At 41.2% G+C, this 22387-nt stretch overlaps 1 long non-coding RNA gene across 1 annotated transcript in view; it reads right to left on the bottom strand.

Annotated features, from left to right (window-relative positions):
* Positions 1-22387, bottom strand: part of LOC143443854 (uncharacterized) — a 161586-nt gene that overhangs the window by 90432 nt on the left and 48767 nt on the right. The window contains exon 2 of the long non-coding RNA XR_013113170.1: positions 5304-5504. This is a non-coding gene — a long non-coding RNA (uncharacterized LOC143443854). The remainder of the gene's footprint in view (positions 1-5303; positions 5505-22387) is intronic.

Raw genomic sequence — 22387 nt, 5'->3', positions numbered from 1 at the left:
CACTAGAAGGAAGGAGTTTGCACAATAAAGCCATAGAAGATATCAGCAAAATAGATGTGTCTAACCTGATTTTGATATCATGTAAAAGCATGCATGGGTTGAGATGCCATGTGGCATCACATAATTTCATCTAACCTTAATGTTTTCATTGTAAAAAAAAATTAAAATTTTTAAAATTAATTCCTCCCCCTCTCCCAGAGGCAAATGTTATTGTATGTTTAATGTATCTTTTGGAAGTACTCTATGCATTTTTAAGTAAAACTATTTAAGGACATGCGTATCAGATTTTAACCTGAGCTGGAACACACCAGATACACTATACTGCAAGTTGCTTATTGATATACCTTAAAGATTGTTTCACATCAACACAAACAGCACTATAATTTTTGTTCAAAGCTATATAATTTCTTATTAGCTTTTTTAAAAATTAGTCCCATATACATACTCATGTAAGGTTTGTAAGTTTTAAGCTACAGAGATGGCTCAGAGGTTCTCAGCACTCACACTGAGTGGTTCACATAACTATAACTCCAGATGCCCTGGATCTGGCCTCCAAAGGCACCTTCATACATGTGCACAAACCCCTACACACATGTATGTGCATACTTTAAAGTAAAATAAATCTTTAAAGAAGAATATTTTGGGTCACTCCCAGCCCAGAGCACTGGTTCCTTCCAGTTTGGGCCCATGAACTGAGCAGATCCTGGACGGCAGCTCTGCCCCCAATCACACAGAACCCAGAGGAAGCAGGGCTCCCAGGAACTCTAACCCAGGTAGTATCTTAGGTAAGCAGACAGCAAGGCCTGCCCCAAACAGGGAGTAACTGGGACCCACAAGGACCCAGGAAGTCACTCCTGGCCCAGAGCACTGATTCCTTCCAGTCTGGGCCTGAACACTGAGCAGATCCCAGGCGGCAGCTCTGCCCCCAATCTCTAAGAACCAAGAGGAAATGGGGCTCCCAGAGCTCTAACCTGGGCAGTATCCTGTCTGCCCCTGAGCACTGAGCAGATTTTGGGCCCCAGCTCTTACCCCAGTAGTTACACCCACCCCACAAAGTTCTGATACAACCAAGATAATAGGAAAGACAGGCTCCAGTCAGGGACAGGGCAGGTAGCACTAAGGAGATACAGATGGCAAAAGGCAAGTGCAAGAACATAAGCATCAGTAACCCAGGGTACTTGGCATCATTAGAACCTAGTTCTCCCGCACAAGTCCTGAATTCCCCATATCACTAGGAAAGCAAGATTCAGATTTAAAATCACTTCTAATGATGATGATAGAAAACTTTAAGAAGGACATAAATAACACTCTCAAAGAATTTGAGGAGAACACAGGTAAACAGGTAGAAGCCTTTAAAGTGGAAACACAAATATCCCTTAAAGACTTACAAGAGAACACAACCAAACAGGTAAAGGAATTGAACAAAACCATCCAATAAAAATGGAAGTAGAAACAATCAAGAAATCACAAAGGGTGACTACCCTGGAGATAGAAAACCTAGGAAAGAAATCAGGAGTCATAGACACAAGCATCACCAACAGAATACAAGACATAGAAGAGAGAATCTCAGGTGCAGAAGATATCATAGAAAATATTGACACAACTGTCTAAGAAAATGCAAAATGCAAAAAGTTCTTAACACAAAATATCCAGGAAATCCAGGACACAATAAGGAAACCAAACCTAAGGATAATAAGTATAGATGAAAGTGAAGATTCCCAACTTAAAGGGCCAATAAATATCTTCAACAAAATTATAGAAGAAAACTTCCCTAATCTAAAGAACGAGATGCCCATAAACATACAAGAAGACTATAGAATGCCAAATAGACTAGACCAGAAAAGAAATACCTCCCGTCACATAATAATCAAAACACCAAGTGCACAAAACAAAGAAAGAATATTAAATGCAGTAAGAGAAAAAGGCCAAGTAACATATAAAGGCGGACCTATCAGAATTATATCAACTTCTCACCAGATACTATAAAAGCTAGAAGATGCTGGACAGATGTCATACAGACCCTAGGAGAACACAAATGCCAGCCCAGGCTATTATACCCAGCAAAAATCTCAATTACCATAGATGGAGAAACCAAGATATTCCATGACAAAACCAAATTTATATAATATCTTTCCACAAACCCAGTATTACAAAAGATAATATAGCAGGAAAGCTTCAATACAAGGAGGGAAATTATACCCTAAAAAAGAGCAAGAAAGTAACCCTTTTCCAACAAATCCAAAGAAGATAGCCACACAAAGATAACTTCACCTCTAATAACAAAAATAACAAGAAGCAACAATCACTGTTCCTTAACATCTGTTAACATCAATGGACTCAATCCCCCAATTAAAACACATAGGCTAATGGATTGGATACATAAACAAGGCCCAGCATTTTGCTGCATACAGGAAACCCGCCTCAGTGACAAAGACAGACTCTACCTTAGAGTAAAAGGCTGGAAAACAATTTTTCAAGCAAATGGCCCTAAGAAACAAGCTGGAGTAGTCATTCTAAAATCTCCAGCCCGAGAACACAAAGGGAGGGACTCATGGCTCCACCTGTATAGGTAGTTGAGGGTGGCCTTGCCAGGCATCAGTGGAAGTGGACAGCCTAGGTACCTGAAAGTTTGGATTCCCTAGTGTTGGAAAATTTCAAGAGCAGGGAGGTGGGAATGAGAGGATGGTGGGAGCACAACCTCATAGTAATTGGAGGACGGGGAATGGGGTAAGGGGTTAGGCATCAGTGGAAGTAGAGGGCCTTGGTGCCTGAAAGTTTAGATTCCCTAGTGTTGGGGAATTTAAGAGCAGGGAGGTGAAAATGGGAGGATGGTGGTAGTACACCCTCATAGAAACTCCCAGAATTATATGGATTAGACATGACAGAGGCAGGCCGCCAGAAGACTAGATTCCAGAATTCAAACAAACAATTATCTTGATACTAAAATTTGTTTTGAGAATTGTACATTGCAGAATACATAGCCTTGGTGTATCTACTCATCAGGCAAGTTGAGCACACCTGCTCGAATCTCTGATGTCCTGGAATTTCAGCTGGATGCAGTGAAGACACAGTGTCAGAGGCTTATCAATTTATTCTTCCCCCAACCCCTCTTCTAATATCTCAACACCCATAATCAGCTTGAAGAAGTTAATGAAGAGTCGGCACCCCTATTCCCTGGGCTTGGGGACTGAGGTGGTTAATATTGGGCTATCTTTCTAGGGAAAAGTAGTGGTTTTGGTGGAACAGGGAGGATTAGCTAGGATTTATTGCATAGCCATAACCTACTGGTAGAAATATATATAATTGTTATTAAGATGAAGTTATAATTTCTTAAATGGTACAAAATTTACTTTGATTTCAAATGTAAGGTTTTCATTGGTACGAGCTTCTTATTAATATAAAAGTGAGATGAATATTGTTACAATCATAGGCACTGCGCCTGTATAACACATTTAGGAATACAAGACTTAGATCCAGTCCTTCTTTAACTTTTTAAACTTTATTTGAGATGGTTAGACTGTGAGTTAAGGGACTATAGCAAATTCATGGCTTTGAGTTTATTGTTAGGGTGTTTTCTATATTTTCTTTAGAAAAAGCTGAGAGGAGTTAACAGACAACAGTCCAGATTGCCTTACATAAATAGTTGGTTTTCAAAACATCAGAAATCCACAGAATTGATGTTACAAACATTTCTGTATTAATGTTCATTTTGATTAGAGACCTGTCTGCTCCTGGCAGCTTCCTGTATTGGATTCTAAGAAGAAATTGAGCATCTTTGGAGTTATTCCAATTGTGGTGAGACAGCCACTAGGCAAGAATTGCCTCTTTCCATCTACAGACAAATTACTGTCCAGAAAAGGACACACTTGCAGAATAGTTGACTGATTATATCTGCCAAGACAGAGTAATCAGCCCTTAATAATTCTGCATCACTAGGTCTGTCAGATGATTCTGGGCCAGAAGGCTGAAGATTGGATGCTCCAACATTCTGTAGTATAGGGACTGTCCAGGAATTCAGCAGTCTCTATAAATTGGCTATGTTTTAGAAGCTATGCTTTGTGCTTCCCATAATTTCAGTTAACTCAGTCATTCTGGATTTCTGATGGGGTTGAAAACTTAAAGTCTCATAGCCAATCCTTGCTATTTACTTTGAGAGAAAACATTTGAGAGGATGGTTTTCAGCTGACATTCATTCTAAAGCCAAGAAAAAAAAAAAAAAAAAAGCCAGGTTCAGAACTAAGTCTTTTATTTAGGAGAGATGACAGAGGTTCTGCTTAGTCAACAAAATGATGGACTGGGTATTAGGTCTATCTTGCACTTTACTGACATAAATTGGTATAGTTATGCTTTAACTGTATTTTGAGAGAAAAGTTTTATTTTAACAGGAAGGGTAATATGTAGGAGGAGCTAAAGTGGGAGGAGTACAGAGAGGAGGAGGAGAAGAAGAGGAGGAGCTAGGATGAGAGAGAAAAAGGGGGGGGGGCAGACATGGAGGCAGATGTTCACATGTCTCCGCCAGTCAAAGATAGTAGTTGATATATCTAGGTTGGGTATTGGGTTACACTTCTGATTGATATTGAGCATTACCAAAGTTATAAGGCCTTTGGTTAACATTTAAAAAATTGTATAAAAGCAAAAAGGAGAAGAGGGTATGGGATAGGGGTTTTCTAGAGAGGGGAAATGGGGAAAGGGGTTGGCATCTTAAATGTAAATAAAATATCCAATAAAAAATAAATTTTAAAAAAAAAGAAGGATATTTTGTCCTTCCATTATTATAAACATACTGGTATTGATAATTCCTTAGCTATCCATATATATTATATTTAATGTTATAAATACATCCAAATGAATAAATAATTTTGTGTTCTCCTTTTTCTACATACCATGTACTTTGAAAGCTTTAGAAACGCACTTTAGTTTTGCTATTATAGATAAATCACAATAGATATCTTTAGTAAAGCAGGCGTCAAGGGGAAGTGTCATTTTGATTAATCGTGACTCCAGCCTCTGTGAGTACAAAACACATTGGAGCTGTCTTGACAAAGCCCCCAGCAGTTTACAGAATTCTGCAGAAATAATGAAATAAGAAAAAAGATACTAACACTGCCTATGCTTGGCAAACCCTTTCTATCTGAATGCCCCAGTGTTGCAGTTGGAGCTGTCAAGAGAAGAAACTGGAGGTCAGCTTTTCTGTCAGCAGCCATGTGAGAGGGCCTGTGAGAGCCCGGGACAACAAGCTGCTGCTCAAAGCACACACACATCAACTGAATGTGTCACACGTCCCCCGGAGGCGACATACGTACATACTGTGTGTCTTCTTTGAGCTCCTCATCATTTGTCCAGTGTCAGCAAATTTTATCTGTTGCAATCAAGGTTTGACAGAGCACCAAGCTCTGGTGTTCGCTTCCTCTGCGTCCCTCGAGGGCGTCAAAGAACAGCTCCTGCGCTGACTCTCGCAAGTCTTTCAAAAATACCTTTCCATCCCAGTCTCTGTCACCAACATCCTGCAAGAATTGACCATGAGGGTTTAGTTGTGCACGCAAGGACAGGAAATCCTGGGGATTTAAATGAGCGCTTCCCTTCCTGCATGGTGCCATCGGATCATTTTGCTAATGACAGGTTCACATGTTTTAATTTGTGCCTCTCGGTATAACACTTGCATGTTAATAAAAGTGAAAATGAAGGTTGTTTTCAAGGTTTCAGACGTTTGTCAGCTTATCCACTTTCTAATTGCCTAAGACCCAGAAAGAGACAGGAAAGCAAAGGCTCCTCTCAGGGCAGAACTGAAATTCCACAGTGCTTCAGCGGTGAGTCCTGATGCCAACAGACCCTACGAACCAAACCAGCATATCCAGGTCCAGAGTCCCACATCTTCCTTTTAAATGGCAGAATGCACAAAATGGTGGGCAGGCCAGATTTCTGCAGCATCGCTTGCATCCCTCTCTCAAAGTCCAGTGTTGGGGCTGAGCCCTCATTCTCAGCTCATTAACATTAAAGACTACGTGATGCTTGCTGTGGCAGCCCAAGGTCAAAACAATGCTGTGAACAAAACCAGGTGCAGTCCTCCTGGGGAACCTCCTCGGGGAGCCTGCATCCCAGGTGCATGGCAATACCCCAGATATACACAGAGAGGACTGTAAGAAAAAAAAAAAAAAAACATTATAACCTAAAGACTAAATTGGAAAATCTTAACAAGTCAGGAGGGTTAACCAACATCCTCCTCCTTGTGATGGTTTGCTATGATTTTGTAAACTGTTCTCACGGGGAAAATCGGTGGAGAGTCCATGGGATCTGTCTGTGTTGTTTGTACCACAACTATCTCATTAATTCCGTAAATGTAAAGGGAAGGTCAAAGTTTTAAAGAGGGCTGTCAAGTAAGGATTTACCAAAAAGGCAAGAGAATGAAATTTTGAGAAGACCAAGCAAGGCAGATGACAACTCAAGGTCAAGGTGCACCTGATAGAGGGACCAAAGAGCCACGTGGAACCAGAGGCAGAGCCTAAGAGACAGCTATTGATGTGGAGGGTGGCCAGAGAGGGGCAGGTGTCCAGGTAGAATGAGGGCACACACTGTAGATCTTGGGATCCATTCAGAGAGGCAAAGGGGCAGTGTCATTAGGAGGGCCACTGTATCACCCTAAGACAGTAAAAACAATAGGTGGAGCATAGATTCAGGAGGCAGGCGGCATGCCGCTCCATCAATTCAAACCAAGGAACATGTCTCTCTTGGCCCAGTTGGTGGAGTGCTTACCTAGCATGCACAAGACCCTGGGCTCAAATCCCAGCACAGCATAAACTGTATATGGCAGCACAGCCTGTGGTCCTAGTACTTGGGACGTGGAGGTAGGAAGATGAGGAGTTTAAGTCAGCCTTAGCTATACAGGGAGTTTGATATCAGCCTGTAAGCTACAGAGTGAGACTCTCTCGAAATACAAACAGAAACTTTAAAGTACTGTAAGCTTATTAATGATTTTGAGTGTATGGCTGTTTGTCCTGTATATATGTGTGTGTCCCACATGTATACCTAGTGCCCTCAGACATCAGAAGAGGGCATCAGATCCTCTGGAACTAGAAATACAGGTAGGTGGTTGTGAGCCACCATGTAGGTGCTGAGAACCAAACCTGTGTTCTCTGCAATAGCAGCAAGTGCTCTTAGTGCTGAGCCGTCTCTCCAGCCTCCCAAAACCCTTTTTTGACAGGACATTTCCTAATCCAGGAAATTGTAAGATGAATCAAAATACATGAACACTGAACATAAGCTCCATCCACAAAGTTTTGCTTAAAATTCTAATGCTAGCTATTAAAAATCAATCAGAGGACAGTAGCTCAGAGAAGCTACAGGGCACCATGTTCTTTTGAAATATTAACACATTTTGCCTATTCCCAGAGGCCTTTTGTAAATTTTAATTAAAATGATTGTAATTTTTTTTCTGTTGCAACAGTACCTCCTGAACTCAGTATTTGCTATACGCTATATGATCCTGAAGTATGTGTTGGTTCTGTGAAAAATAAAAGATGAAGAAGAGTCTCTTATGAATCCTGTCTTCTTCAAGGAGCAAAACATCTTAAAAGATCACATAGAGCATGAAGTGACAGCTCTACTTTCATTGATTGATTGACTGACTGGCTGATTTTGAGATGGCGTTTTACTATGTACTCTAAGCTAGCTTTGAGCTTGCAATCCTCCTGACACAGCCTCCCAAGTTGAGATTAGAGGCAAGTGTCAACATTCCCAGCCTAAATTTTAAGTTAACATATTCATAATGTAGACTTCATAATCAAATATTATTTTATTATAAGTTTGCCATTCATTTTATTTAAAACTTTAGTATATTTAAATTACTTTGAGGTACCCAATTTTATTAGCACCTAATAATTTATTTTTGTATTATGTTTATTGTTTACATTTTATAAATGTATAGTTTACCTCATATGCCTTTTATGTGAAGTATATGAAATAAGATGCTTTTGTAATTTATATCTTAATTTTAAGATCTGGGAATGTAACACCATCACTAATTCTTACACATTTCTGTTATATAAAAGAAAGAGGCACTAAACATTGCATTGCTCATCTATAAATGCTAATGTCACTATGTGTGTGGTCCATCCACACTTGTGGTCACACAGCTCAAGAGAGGCTGAAGAAGGAAGGTAGCAAATTTGAGGTCAGCATGGGCTCCATAGCAAGACAGTACCTCAAAACAAACAAATAACTAAACAAAGTACCTCACCCTCCCCAACATTCTTCAGCATCACTTGTAATACTCAAAGCAAATTTGGGGGGATGGAATGACATTTAAAACATGAAATCAAGAAATCAGAAAAGGTGTAAATTTGTAAGACTTTCCTGTTCAGTCATGATTGAGGGACTGGTATCAGAACAATACTTTGGGAACAACTAAATATAAAATTGGACAAAATGCTCAGATGTACTGTGTCAGATGATGGGCTGACACCTGCACAGTAATACCGTGATCCTCAGAACAAGAACTGGGTCCTCTAAGAATGGAACAATGAGATGAAGCCACTGCCATCCTGCCTTCTGACTGGGAGGCCTACTCCAGGGTGGAGGCAGGAGGGAGACAGGAAACACAACAGGGTGGCCAAGTCTAGGAATGAGGTGCTCACATTCAAAGCATCAGAAACTCCTTAAGTTTGCAGCCAGGGTCACTAAGAAAGGAGGTGAGGGGCTGGAGAGATGGCCCATTGGTTAAAGGCACTTGTTGCTCTTGCAGAAGACCTGGGCTTGGTCCCCAGCACCCACATGGTGCCATGCAACCACCTGTAACTCTGACTTCAAGGGATCCATGTCCTCTGCTGCCCTCCATGGGTACCAGGTACACAATTGGTACACACTGTACATGCAGGAAAAAAATCCCATACACATAAAATAATAAAATAAAAAATCTTAAAAGACACACATTATAAAACACAATATCACCATGCAGATAAAAAATAAAAGTATAATCAATAAACAATAAAAGATAAAATGAAAATTTTAAACTACTCAATTTAAAAGAATACAGAATAAAAAAAACAGCAAAATGCAGATTTAATCTACACTGAGTAGATACAAACACTCGAGGTAAAAAAACAGGTTTTTATTTTTTTTATTTTTTTTAATATAAAATAATATTTATTTAGAACTCAAGAAGATAAAAACAATAAAACAAAGATTTTTTAAATTTTTAAAAAATACCATTTTTAAATTAGCCTTTTTTATTTTTTATTGGATATTTTATTTATTTATAATACAGATGTCATCCCCTTTCCCCATTTCCCCTCCCTAGAACCCCCTACCCTATCCCCCCTCCTCCTTTATGCTTTTATACCATTTTAATTACATGCAAGTATTAAGGTCAGATCTAGGTTGGGGGGTCTAGCAATACAATAGATGCAAATAGTCAAGGAGCAAGCAATACAATAAACACAAATAGTCAAAGAAAAAGCAAGGCATTAAACCCAGTTATGTGAACACTCCCATGATCACTGTTTCTAAAGGCTTATCTGGATGACCAAAGTATCTGAGCCTACTTCCCTGTCCTAGCCCAAAGTCATTTTCATGTCTGAAGACTACTTCCTTTTTCTAGCCTAAAATTTAGATTCTTGTCTGAAATTACTTCTTTGTTCTAGTCTAATATTTAGGTTGCTGCCTGAGATTACTTCTTTGTTCTAGCCTAAGATTTAGATTTCTATCTGAAATTATTTCTTTGTTCTAGACTAATGTCAGATTTTTGCCTGAAGCCTACTTCCTTGTCTTTGGCCAATGTCATATTCCACGCAGAGGTTTTTAAATGAAAGTGTTTTCAAAGCATAATCTAATTGCTTGCGATCAACAAAGGGGCTCATAAAGCACACCTAGGCTACTGGAGACACATACCATGACTGTATACAGAAAGGCTTCTTTAGAGTCTCCTCACTCCCGAAGCTCCTCCTTCTATCTTCTGGTAACACTGCCTCAATATATCAAAGAAAGTGGACTTTCTAAACTTTCTTGTTATTTTGAGACAGGGTTTCACTTGTGTAACTCAGACTAGCTTCAAACTTCCAATGCTCCTGCCTCGGAGTGCCTCAGACACAGAGGTGATACATGCCACCACACTCTGCTTTATCTTATTGATTCTAAATACATACATTTGCTTAAATCTGTCTCCATCCATCCTTCTTACTCATTAAAATAAAGAAACACACTCCTGAAGAAAATTAACCTCTCTGCCTATCCTTGGATTTAGAGCCTTCAAATGATCCTGCTGCCAAGCCTTTCCCTCTTGCTCTTGGGGGCTTCCCATCCTTCTTTCCACCTACAGTCCACCTATAGTCCACCTACAGTCCTGTCTCCCCTCCCTCCTCACACACAGACCTCCAACCGGGCCTCACTGGAGGGTGTTTCTGAGGAAGGCGACCCCAAGAACTCAGCAAAAGCTTCCAGCTGCCTGAGCACGTGTTGAGACACTGTATAAACAAGAAACAAATTTTTAATTGTGCTCAAGACACGGAATCTTTGGGCTTCCTTGATTGGTGGTTTATTTGGCCTCACAACACTGATACAGATGCTTTTTAACCCTTCCACCTCACTCTCAGTATTCTTCTCTACTTGGAATACGCTCACTCTAGCCTGGCTCTTGTCCATTATTTTCGCCCTCTGTGACAGGGTGATTACTAATGTCTCCTCCAAGTGCCTGTGCTGATCCCTGTCCCCCACAACCCCTACATCTCCAAAGTCCCCACCCCCATGAGTATGTTCCATGCAGCCTTTGAACAGTTTTTAGGCTTAAATGAGGCCCAGAGAGTGGAGTCCCTTGATGAGGCTGATGCCCATCAAAAAGGAGGGAGGATCGGTCCAGTTCCCACCCTTGCTGAGGACAGAGCAGAAGACTGTCCAAAGCCTGGGCACCATCCTCTTCACAAACTGAATCTAATGGGGCCTCAAGAATGGGATCCCTTAAGCCACCAGGTCTATGGGACCTTATTACTAGAGTGGCCTGAGAGGACCAGCGCACCTCTGACTCTTCTGTTGCCGCCACAACCCTCACCTCCTTGCCTTTTTTGGTCTTGACTTTTAGAAATAGAAACACAGTTGTTCTTCAGTTCTCAGTCCACGAATCTCAACTGTGTGTATCTAAGTAGTGATCGAGTTAGACTAATTTGCATAGCTGTCACTTCAAATATTTATCATTTCTTTGTACTGAGATTTTAAATCTCCCTTCAGCCTCCTTGACTTTGAATTTAAATGAAGAGAACACAGTTCTTACAACACCTCACTCTCTCAGACCCACTCAAAATGGCCCTTTCCTGTCCTAACACTAACCACGACCCTGCACCTAACTCGGGACTTTCACCCAAGGGAAGTTTCCACCCAGCATAAACCCACAGGTTTCTGTCAGTCTTAGTGACCATTATCCTTCACCTACTATTATGTACTTTGCTGATACACTATTGTTCAATAAGTGACAAATACTGTAGCAATTTAACCTTAAAATGTACTTATCTATTTCTCTTACGATCCACATACTAACCTGAGATAATACTTGTTGAATGCATGAATGAATACTCTCTCCAAATAATGATTTCATAAACTGTTTTCAATAAATTTTCCTAGTCAGTATTTGTAGGCAAGACTAACAAATGTCTTTATGCCTCTACTGTTTCACCAACAAAAGAGCTATTTGTCTTGCTACCACACTGGGTATTTACACATATAAAAATGATTGGTGTTTGAGATTAACACTGGAAATGGGATCTTATTATTTGGGTAGGTTAGTGAGCAATGGAATCAAAGAAACACACATGCTTTGTGGCTTGTACACAGTAGTTCATTTCTTGTTTATATAATAGTTCACAACATGTGTTCAAGGCAGCTGTGCTTCCAGACGGCTTCCAATGCCTCACCTGCATCCACAGTACAGGGACAGAGGAGCTCGTGTTTACTGTAATGCCTTGGAGCAGAAGTGATACCGTTGGCTTCTGTTAATCGGTGACTGTGTAATCCCATCAATATGGAAGAAGAAGGACTGTAGCCAGGATGCTCTGCTCCCATCACCCACTTCCTCCCTCCCACTCTGCCTTGGCTGTGCCTTTGAGCGTGTGATAATGGCATTCTAGTGGGAAATCAGATCATAGTAGATGGTGATTTTGATTTTTAACTTTTTATATTGATAGAGGCAACAGGACCCCAATTTTCTCCCGGTAACATTGTTGAGAGGTAAGGGACTGGGAAGAGGGCAGTAAAGAATATAGCATTTAAGTCACATGTAAAGAATATGTTCAAGAAATTTGTTGTAGATAATTGACTATAAGATATTTAAAAATTGCTGAGTAGATTTTTAATACAAGAAACATATAAGACTATGCCTGATTTAGATGTTTTACAATGTATACATATGTCAAACCACCATGTTGTTCATTATAAATGAATATAACTTAACTCAGATAAAAATAATCCCACAGAGTCAGGCGGTGGTGGCACATGCCTTTAATCCCAGAACTCAGGAAGCAGAGGCAAGCAGATATCTGTAAGTTTGAGGGTAACCTAGTCTACAGAGTGAGTTCCAGAACAGCCAAAGCTTCACAGAGAAACCTTGCCTTGAATTGCCATCATCATTCCAAAGAAGCCCATTCACCCAAGTCTGCAATGTGACAGGACAGAAAGATGTTCCCCATGATCCAAGAAAGAGGCTCTTGTCAGACAGACATGGTATCTGCTAGAGTTCGTATCAGTTACTTTCCTCATTGCTGAGGTTACTGCCTGGCAGAAGCAGCTCCAGGCTTGACTTTGCATGACTCGGCTCACAGTTTCTGAGAATTCAGTCAAGAAAGGTATAGCAGAGCGGGGAGGCCCTGGGCAGCAGGAGACTGAAGCTGCCTGTTTGAATATTTTGACAGATCTGGAAGCAAAGAATGGGACTAGAAGTCTAATGGTTACCCTTAGGGTCCCACCTTCAGGGCCACACACCACCAGGCAAGTACCACACCTCCCAAAATAGCACCACCACCTGCAACAGGAAGGGATGTGTTGTTTTGAACCAAAGCAGAGTTGAACCATAGCAGCCTTTGATCTTGAATTTACAGAACTATATCGCTCAATTCCTGTCCTTTAAAAAATTTTTAATGTTAATTGTTTCTTGTTCTATTTTCCAAAATATAGAACGGAAGAACACCTGGGGGACGTTTAGTCACAGGCATGTCACCTAATCGCTTCCAATGGCAATTTCTAAAAGTTCTAAGAGCTAAAGGCTGTTTTCCTCTGCAACAAATCCATCTCTAACTATTTATAGCTGGCACCCGCCCTTTCTGTTCCTGAGAGTGGCAGCCATGTGCCTAAAGCCACAGGCTTCTCTGGAACCAGCAGGAGACCAGTTGGCATTACAGGCTGCTTGACTGGCTTGTCACTTCTACCAGAAGAGCCTCTCCTTGAAGTGCCCTACACAGGTGAGAGCTGCTCTGTCTCTGACCCCTTCAGAACTCAGTGTTGATGCTTCCCCTCGGCCAGCTCCAGGGCACTGCAGCGTGCCTGGAAGTTCACTAAATTCTACCTGCAACTTTGTAAATTATTTAATTAAACTCTCCACAACTCACCCAATCTGTTTCCTGCCCAACCCTGGTATCTCAAAGTGATGTCACAGAGTTCTAATACTAAAATAGAAACTAGAAATTTCTTAAGGAAAAAAAATCACACATCAAATCACACACCACCTCTTCCAGGCTATGCATATAAATTGCATTTGCCATGTACTTTAACCACAGAGTATCTCCCAGCATCTTAACAGCATCTGAGAACTAGTGTTCTCCATTAACACCTGAGAAAAATTCAGATGGCAATAGAGAGGAGGAAAAAGACACACACAACAATGTAAAGCCTCTTAGAATGGGTTGGGGACTTTTCTCTTGGCTGTGCTGAGATACTATGACCAATGAAACTTATATCTAGAAGAAAGAGTTTATTTAGGGCTTATAACTTCAGAGGGAGAGTCCAAGGTCATCATGATGAGAGCATGGCAGCAGCAGCAGCAGACATGGCCCTGCTGAGAGCTTACAGCTAAACCACAAGCAGGAGGCAGAGACAAAGCCTGAAGCTAGCATGGGCTTTTGAAACCTCAAACCCCTTCCCCAGGGATATACTTCCTCCAACAAAGCCACACCTCCTAATCCTGCCCAAACAGTTTCACTAACTAAGAAACAAGCATTCAAATACATGAACCTATGGGAACTGTTCTCATTCAAACCACAACATTCCACTCCCTGGCTCCCACAGGCTTGTGGCCACACCATGATATAAAATGCATTTAGTCCATATTCATATGCATTTAGTCCATACTCTTTCACAGTCTCAACCCAGTTTCAAAGTCCAAAGTTTCTTCTGAGACTTAATGTAATTTCTTACTTGTAAACCCCTATAAAAGCAAAAAAAGAAATTACAGCCAGGCATGATGGCAGATCCCTTTAATCCCATAATTTGGGAGGCTGAGTCATGCAGATGTTTGTGAGTTCAATGCCAGTCTGGTCTACATTGTGAGTTCAAGGACAGCCAGGACTGTGTAGAAAGACTCTGTCTCAACCCCTCCCTCCAATTTTTAAAGCAAATTACATATTTCCAACATACAATGGCACCGCATATGCATTACCATTTAAAAGGGGAAGAAAGCAGACATAGTGAGGAAATATTGAACCAAAGCATGACTGAACCCCAGCAGGACAAACTCCAACCCCTGTAGCTCCGTGTGTGATGTCAAGGGGCTTAGATGGCTCCAGCCTTCCCACTTTGATGATCTCAGCACACTTTTCCCTTGGGCTGGTTCCACCCTGTCTGCAACTCTTCTTGTCAGATATTCCATGACTACATCTTCAGAATCTCAGGGTCTCCAACACAATTCAGGCTTCACTTTCACAGCCTCAAGCAGAGGCCTGTCCAGACCTCCATGTAGGGACATCCTTCATGCCCGTCCACAGGAGCTTCCTTAACCATGGAGGAAGATTTCACAACCCCTTTACTCCTTCATGGTGCTAAAGCCAAAACCCCATGGCCAATGCTGACACATTCTGATGCCTGCAAAGGATGAAACATGGTCCCTTCAAATTACATTTACATAAGCTTTTGCTTTATTGCTTCCCTTTATTGCAGTATTTTTTTCTTATTACAAGTTGTAAGTTATGTGGATGGAGTCTCGACCTGAGGTTACCACTTCCTTTATTCCATTTGTACCAGGCCTCTCCTTATCTCTTTCAACATACACCTTGGTCACCAATAGCCACAGGATAGAGTCAACATTAAACTGTCTTGAAGTCTCTTCTGCCAATAAGGTTAGTTCAACTCTTCAGTTTAGCCTGAGGCAGGTTCTCAGGACAAGGGTAGCCACATTCTTTGTTAAAGTATCACAAGAATGGTCTCCAGTTGCTAATATTGTTCCCCTCTGAAATCTCAAGCTAGATCTCTATAGTTCACATTGCACCCATGTTGAGAACCGCACTAGTCCCACATTCGGGCGCCAAAAATGTTGGGGCCTAGGCTGCCCCACGTTAGGCGCCAAAAATGTTGAGAACCGCACTAGCCCCACATTGGGCGCCAAAAATGTTGCAGCCCTCTCCACTCCACGCTTGGCGGCCACTGCTTCCCGGCCCAAGCTGCCACTCTGGTCTGTGGGTCAGGGTTCAGCAAGAGAGAGAGTGAGGATGGACACAAGGAATGGAGACCAGACAGAGTGTGATTCAATCCTGTTTATTCTTCAGTCTCTCTTCCTAGTCTAAGTCCCAAGTCTTGAGTTCCTAGTTTCTAGTTCCTAGTTGTACTCATTTTAGTTCCTAGTAGTACTCCTTGTTGTTTCTAGTTGTACTCCCTCTGTTCTCTTCCAAGTGTCTAATGTCTACTCCTACTCCTAGTGTCTGAATCTCTGTTACTCCAAATTGTTCTGAACTCTCCTGTCTGCCTCTCACTTTTTATCTGTCTCACTTCTAAGCCATGCCTTTAGGTCATGCCTTTAAGTCATGACCTTAGGTCTTGTCTCTAAATCTGATCTCTAAGTCACACCTTTAAGTCACACACCTTTAATCTCACACACCTTTAATCTCACACACCCAAGGAAAGTCCTGGGTATCTAAAGCAAGATGTTATCAGAGTGTGTTCAGCTGTTGTAGGCTATTGTAATACAAGTCTCATGTCAGGGTATATGGCTCAAGATGGCTGCAAAGCTGATAGTCGCTTTCTGCTAAAAGTCGGCTCTCAACACACCCAGTACTACTATCTTCCAAGATCCTATTAGGATGGCTTCTGATCTCTGCTTACAGTCTTCAACTGCCTTTCTAGTCCAAAGTCCTCTACATTCCTCCAAAAAACAATATAGTCAGGCTGTTACAGCAATAGCCCATTCCCTGGTACCATCGTCTGTCTTAGTTACTTTTATATTGCTGTGAAGAGATACCATAATCAAGACATCTTAGAGGGGGAAAATGTATTTCAATTCTTCAATTTCAGAGAATGAGTCCATTCAAATATATGGAGTCTTGTTCTCATTCAAACCACAGAGCACTCAAGTTGTTTCTATTTTATCATCACAATGCAGCTGATCTTTCACCCTGATGGCAGGAAACTCATGGTCTGCCCCCCTATACCTGCATCCACTGCTCAAACCTCGCACATACCTCCTGGGTTTCCAAGTCATCATCTAGGTAGGTCATTAGGGAGAGTCTATAGCAAACAAGATGCCCCTGGGACAAAGAAATGCAAACTGTTGACAAATGATCAGACAAAAGGTAGAGATACTGTTGAATATCTGGGGTCAGTTCATTTCACACAGTATACCAGAGTTATCCTAGACAACCAGGAATCTATGTTGAGACAATGTTAACCCTCCAGATACATAATGTTTCTCTGCATGCATTCCCCATTTCTATTCTGACCAGCACTTCCCCTATGAAGAGCAATTGTTGGCCTCTCTTCAAGCACAATGCAAGCTCTTTGAGTGAAGAAAATAAACCTTTGATTTTAACACTTGCCGCAGGGCTATTAAACATTGTGAACAAATGAAAAAAATCTGACAAATTAAAGAACTGATAAGACCCATAATTTCTCCATTCTAACTCATTGAGTGTTCCCTCATTCCCTCTCAATGTCATGACCACTTTCTCTTTTTTATTATTATTATAAACATGGTACTCATTCATGAAATTCTCAAAAAAATATGTATACATTTAATAACTCTTGTATTCTTCACATTCCCTGTACCTCATATGGATCTGAGAGATGCCCCTACCTACCCATGCTGAAACTATTGGCTGATGGGTACTGATGGATTCTGAGGGAGGAATAGTCATTGTCTTCAGTTGTGCACTCACCAAAGACAAGGAGCACGCCAGGCCCCAATGTGTTGGAACACAAAGTCCTTGTACCCACAGATCACCAGGGAAACCAGGAATGCTAAGCACATGGAGTGGTCTTTTCAAAGGAAAAAACCTGTTTTCCACTCAGAAGGTTGGGAGTGGGTGTGGTGGCTATTCCTGGTTGTCAACTTGACTATATCTGGAATGACCTACAATCCAGAATTGTAGATCACCTGTGATCCTGATCTTGAGTCATAGTGGCCATGAAAAGCTTAGGCCCAGGCAAGGCAGTACACACTTTTAATCCAGATCCAGGTGTGTTGGTACACACCCTTAATCTGGGCCACACCTTCTGCTGGAGACCTACATAAGGACATTGGAAGAAGGAAGACTTGCTCTTCCCCTGCTTGCTTTGTGGGACTGAGCAACTGCTAGATCCTTGGACTTCCATTCACAGCTGCTGCTGACCATTGTTGGGGAGTTGAACTACAGACTGTAAGTCATCAACAAATTCCCTTACTATATAGAGACTACCATAAGTTCTGTGACTCTAGAGAACCCTGACTAATACAGTGGGTGTGGTTAATGACCTGGTGACCTCTGCTACCTGTAGAGCCGAACCTATCCAAATCCCTCAGAACGGTTAGCCTAGACTCCCCCTCTATATAGCTTTACCTTTACTGTTGTTTCTCAGTCAACAGAACCCATCCTTAGGGGAGCCATCACATGACCTTTACAGCCTGCTTGATCTCCATCCCATCTCAGGCAGAGACCACACCAGAGCCTAGGCCCTTAAGTTAATACATTTAGCCTATCCTAGAACCCATCTTCCTAGAAGGAATGACTTGTACTTTTGAGTGAGTTTTCATATATTTATGCCTCCTTGTGTACCAGGGATTATATTATACCAGAAAACGCTTTTTTCCCAAACTGCACTGTATTTAAATATGCTTACAATAAACTGCCTGGTGTCAGACTTCAGGAGTTTGAAATAACACTGATCTGAGTTTTCCTTTCTTGTTTCTCATAGTTCAGTTCCCTCTCAGCTGTAGCATGTCCAGTGACACCGCCATACACACACACACACACACACACACACACACACACTGAATGAGCTAAGCTCAGGCTCACACAGATAATACCTGTTAAACTCAGGAGTAAGTAAGGGATAAGACCTGAATGTGGGAACCTTACAGGAGGAAGACGGAATAATAACGGTGGGCAGGCAGTGAGAGAGGGTGGGTAGAAAGGCAGGGAGGAGAAATTCCAATAACAATACATTTTATACATGTACAAAATGGTCAAAAAACCAAAATTGATGAAAGTTTGTTATTAAACAAAAGTTTTCTTGCTTGTTACCTAACCTAACCCTGAACTCACCATCATCCCAGCAAGCCTCCAGGTGGCTGGGATTATAGGCATATACCACCAAGCCCAGCTTGAAACCCCCACTTTGTAACAGTTAGAAAGTAACTTCTAGTTCCTTCCCTTTCCTTCCCTTCCCCCCTCCTCCCCTTTCTCCTTCCCTTCCAGCTCTCCCTCTTTCTCTTTCTCCTTTATCTCTCTCCCTCCCTTGCTCTTCTTTAAAGAAAGCCATAAGAAGGTGGCTCTATGAGGTGCCATGCACTGCTCTGAACCCAGTGCTTACACATGTCCTGACGTTTTGCTATTTGATATCATACTTTTCTCCTATTAATGTTGCTGACTTATTGTAGGTTTTTCAGTCCCTTACGTTGAGTCTTCTCTCTCCTAGCTAGCCATATTTATCTGTAAGTCCTAATGATAGATTAGGGGGTGAATGAAATAAAAAGGACAAGATCGGACAGGACAGGACAGGACAGGACAGGACAGGACTGCTCCTAGGTATAGTGGAGAATAAAGTTTATTACAGACTTGTGGGAGAACATAGCCAGAGGCACAGACATCTGGGAGCATCTAAAGTGGACACGACCGGGCTGACCTGGGTCATGTGTGGAAGGTGAAGAAAGGGGGAGGGGACAGAGGGAAAACAGGTGCAGCAGCCAGGAGGCCAAAGGTAAAAAAAGGGTGGGCAGTCAAAATGTCTGGTTTACATAGGGAAGGGCAGCCCAGCCCCCTGGGTGGAGAGTTCAGGGTAGGGAGTGGGGTATGCCAGTCATACCAGCAGTAGGTAAGGACTAAGGCATGCTGGGAGAACCTGGAGGCCAGGTCTGCTTTAATAGATTAAATAGGTACCTTAGCTGTTTGTCCTAGGTTTGAAACTTATAGAGTAGTCTAATTTTTTTTCCTCCTGCATTTTATTCTGGCCACATCCCACACCCTGCCACTCAATAAGTCCACAGTGAATTCTAACAGACACCCTTCTATACTCGTCCCACCCGTCCTCAGGTCGTACTGTTCCATTACGTTGTTCCAAGCATCAGGCAAAATACCAAGAGTCATAACTTCCAGGTCAGACCTTTAAAGTACTGTTGCTATGCTCCTCTCAGATTGACAGGACACAAATTACCACGTCTTTAATTACATCTAGGGAATGTTGCAGTGTGTTTGTTCTCACTGTGTCACTTTTTGAAGACTGGTAAATGCTGTTTTCAGAAATAATTACAAGAATTTCTACGGGAAAAATACCAGCGATCTTTCACCATGACAAAACATTTCATATGAAATGTCTAGATCAAAGCATGGATGCGAAATTTAGGTTGTTTTTGTAAAAAAGCACAAATCTACCTTCCTTTGCAACTTAAACTTCCAGTATAAGGCAATGGACTGGCAGGTAAGACCATTTGGGGACAAGCCTGATGACACTGCAGTCAAGCCCTGGGACTCACCCAGTGGAAGGAGAAGACCAGCTAACTCCCACAAGTATTCCTCTGACCTCCACACATGAGCTGTGGCACATTTACACACACATACAATAAGTAAATATATTTAAAACTTTTTCAATATAGTTGTGAATATTCAGCCAACAGTGATGCATTGAGTCATGCATTTGCTTCAGGTGGTCTCCTGTAACTGTGCTAGATTTTATGAAAAAAAAAATTCTACATACAGAATGCTTTTAGAGAAATTTGGCAACTAATTAAAAGCTAGAGTGATTACTGGATAGTGTGATTCAATGTTACAAGCACACACATCCTAGAGTTGTGTCCACAATGAGGAAAGAGCCAAAGGCAGGGGTTGGGGGAGCAGAAAGTACAGGTGGTGCTCAGGACAGCTAGAGCTATACAGAAAATCTCTGTATACAGAAAATCTCAAACAACAACAATAACAGAAGTGTAACCCACAGCTTGATGTAGACTTTCTAACAAAGCTTTAAAGGCAACCCCCCCCCCATCCCGCAAAAGAGTCAATTTCTCTGATGTATGTACCTTTATTATGAATCTTCTGAGGTGGAAATAGCTTCCAGTGGCATTAAGAAACCGCAAGAGTATATTAGTAGGCTAATTAAAAATATTTAATATCTAGGGATAGAGATACAATTTTCTTCTGGTAAATTACATGGTGTTAAAATATACCTAGTAATATTATAACATAAATTTAAGAACCCTACGTATCAGTGAAGCCAGAGTTCAAAGAAGAAGATAAAATCACTGCATGGGAAGGGTAAGATTAGGACTTCAGTACTCTTCGGGGGATTACCCAGCAACCTGACACTGCAGAGTCTTCTTCGCAGGTGAGGGTTGTTCACTGTTCCGTTTGTTTTGAATTTGGTTTGATTTTTTTTGATTGGTTAGTTGGTGGAGTGTTTGTTTGTTTGTTTTGTTTTGTAGGTTGGTTGGTTTGGTTTTGGTTTTAGAATAAACATATTTAAATGTATATATTTATAGATATATTTATATAAATATAAAACAATTATATAAATATTTTAACTATTATATAAAATACACATTATATATTATAAAAAATATATAAATATAATTATATATAAATATTATATACATGTGTTATATATATAATATTATATATGCATATATTATATATTAATATATATACATTTGAACTCAAAATGCTCTTTTTCCTGCTGTTCTTAGAAAAATCTTGGAAAGGAAAGTCACGGTTACACAGGTGTACTGTGAATACTTAGTGAAATACAAAAGAAAATCTTGGTAGAGGGATAGTCAGAGAAGCAAGTTCAACCATCTGGTACAGGTTGACAGGTCTTCACCTGCATCACTAAACCTGCCCAGGATCCTGGGTCTCAAACCAGGAAATCAAGGATTAATAACCAAAACTACTTGCTTTTCTAGTGGCACCAGAATGCTAGCTGAATTCCACAGTGCGTACATCTGAGCCGGTGTCTACTGCTGATGCTAACAGCTACTAAACGTAAACACAGACCCATGAAGACTTGTTCCCTTCATATATCTATATGAATAATTTCATCCAAGTATGTCACAGAAAGGGGTTTGCTCTCACTGTTATGAATTACGAACTACAGCTTTACTTGTTTGTGGTTCACTGTGGTCTATAATAAGAGCTTCCCAGCTCTCTTTATCTACAGAAAAACTCTCCTACATAAAAATTAATGTTCTCATTTTACACTCAAGAAGGCAACAGTAAGGGGAAATGTACTTGTTCAGCAGTAGTCTAATGGCTTATCTGTCACTCTAGGTCCCCAGGAGGGACATTAGACTTTCAAGTGTCTCCATTAGGAAACCAGAGAAGGCATGATGTGTCAAGTGCCTTCAATTTTAGCATCAACAAACACAGACAGATCTCTGTGAGTTAGAGCAGGCTCACAGAGAGGTGTGCATAAAGTTTGAGGCCAGCCAGGGCTACATGGAAGTTCCTGACTGGGAAACAAAGTAGAGTTGAGGCTGGACAGACGGCTCAGTGGTTAACACTACTTCCTGCCTAGTTTCCAAAAGACCCAAGGTAAGTTCCTAACACCTATACCAGGCAGCTCACAACTGCTTCTAACTCTTGCTCCAAGGAGTCCGATGCCTTCTTCTGTATACCATAGGTACTTCATTCACAGACACAAACTCACACCAATTTTATTTTTTGTTTGTTTTGTTTTTCAAGACAGGGTTTCTTCATGTAACTTTGGCTGTCCTAGAACTTTCTCTGTAGGCCAGACTGGCTTTAAATTCACC

This window comes from Arvicanthis niloticus, chromosome 11 (assembly GCF_011762505.2).
Source record: "Arvicanthis niloticus isolate mArvNil1 chromosome 11, mArvNil1.pat.X, whole genome shotgun sequence".
NCBI lineage: Eukaryota > Metazoa > Chordata > Mammalia > Rodentia > Muridae > Arvicanthis > Arvicanthis niloticus.
Note: the sequence above shows the minus strand (reverse complement) of the source record. Positions and strands in the feature narration are given on the sequence as shown.